This window comes from Branchiostoma floridae, unplaced genomic scaffold (genome assembly GCF_000003815.2).
Source record: "Branchiostoma floridae strain S238N-H82 unplaced genomic scaffold, Bfl_VNyyK Sc7u5tJ_1439, whole genome shotgun sequence".
Taxonomy (NCBI): Eukaryota; Metazoa; Chordata; class Leptocardii; order Amphioxiformes; family Branchiostomatidae; genus Branchiostoma; species Branchiostoma floridae.
In genome coordinates this window covers 728,935-730,232 of record NW_023365716.1, presented here as the reverse complement: position 1 = coordinate 730,232, position 1,298 = coordinate 728,935, and the positions used below count along the sequence as shown (strand labels likewise).

The 1,298-nt window shown below is 42.4% G+C and overlaps 4 protein-coding genes across 4 annotated transcripts in view; 2 read left to right on the top strand and 2 right to left on the bottom strand.

Moving 5' to 3' along the window:
* LOC118407668 (tropomyosin-1-like) overlaps window positions 1-1,298 on the bottom strand; it is a 1,169,601-nt gene that overhangs the window by 440,461 nt on the left and 727,842 nt on the right. The gene's annotated exons all lie outside the window — the stretch shown is intronic.
* LOC118407610 (zinc finger protein 25-like) overlaps window positions 1-1,298 on the top strand; it is an 865,280-nt gene that overhangs the window by 167,790 nt on the left and 696,192 nt on the right. The window lies entirely within an intron of this gene.
* Window positions 1-1,298, top strand: part of LOC118407627 (zinc finger protein 525-like) — a 976,997-nt gene that overhangs the window by 288,440 nt on the left and 687,259 nt on the right. The gene's annotated exons all lie outside the window — the stretch shown is intronic.
* The window catches only part of LOC118407658, a 19,142-nt gene that overhangs the window by 8,769 nt on the left and 9,075 nt on the right, over window positions 1-1,298 (bottom strand). The gene's annotated exons all lie outside the window — the stretch shown is intronic.

Sequence of the window (1,298 nt, the reverse complement as noted above, 5' to 3'; positions counted from 1 at the left end):
ACTCAGGCTACAGTATAACAGCACAATAAGCAATTTACAAAATCACTTTGTTAAAACCATGATAAGTTATCTGCTCAGTACTTTATACAGGCTGTAATCGATGACATTCACGGCCGATGCACTCATATTCATGTCACGGACGTTTCTTTGTCAGGCCATTGTCAGCACAGAGAAAGTCACGCACATGTGTGTCTGTTGGATCTGAACACCAAAACATGGCTGGCAGCCAAGTTCATCTGGTGTTACGCATTGTATATCTAGAAATGATAAATACTTTATAACCCAATTTGAACAACTACTATTGCATAATCAATACCATAACCCTAAGTAAGTATGAGGAATATATAGTGTTGCAATTGAAACAGGAGATCTGCTGAAAATTTGTTAGTATCGCGTAGTGAAACTCGATACCTATATGGCAACATAGAGACTCTCATTTGCATACAAATTAGAGAGTTTTCATCAACAAGCTTCCCTTCTTTACTGTCAACCCAGCACGGCCCGATCTGCTTACGTATGCAAAAGATCAACAAGCCACGAAAGGAAGCCTGAGTTGGAGATATGCACCAGTAGTGCAGGTATTCAGGCCAAAGTTGTCCCATGACACTGCAAAGCAACAACGTAAAGAAGAGTCTTGTATGTGCATTGTGCTACAGGTACAGACAGTAGCTGAAAGTCACTGTAGCTTAAATTAACTATAGTTACTAGACTAAGTAACTGATACTAAGTAACTGATACCGCGTATCTCCATTTCCAGTAGATCTTCTTCTCATTCAGTTCTGTCACGGCCTTCTTGAAAGTTCTACGACATCAAAATCGTACGACGGCCGACATATACGACGACCTGGACAGAACTTGATCCGATCCGGTTTATGAATTATTTGTACCCTTCGTGTTCCAACGGTGGGCATAAAAGTCTGTTTACAGTCATAAACTGTACAAGTCACTACCTCTACATATTAGGAACTACCTGGACATTGAAAGACACTGCAGTCGAACCTTTTCTAGTGACCAACTGTACACATGCCCGTAGCCAGGATTTTGGTTGGGGGGGTTCTTTTTAGTAATTGTGGGACCAACGAGCGCCGCAGGCGCGAGACTCACGCCGAAGGCGTGAGCTACCTAGGGGGGTCCGGGGGCATGCTCCCCCTGAAAAAATTTAAATTTTGACCCTCTGAAACGCCATTTCCTGCATTTTGACGGGCAAAAATCGCTTGCAAAGTTTATGGGATTTCTATTAAAAGACAAGGCTTTTGCGTAAGTCTTTGAGGCCAACTCCCTCCACATATTTTCACCAT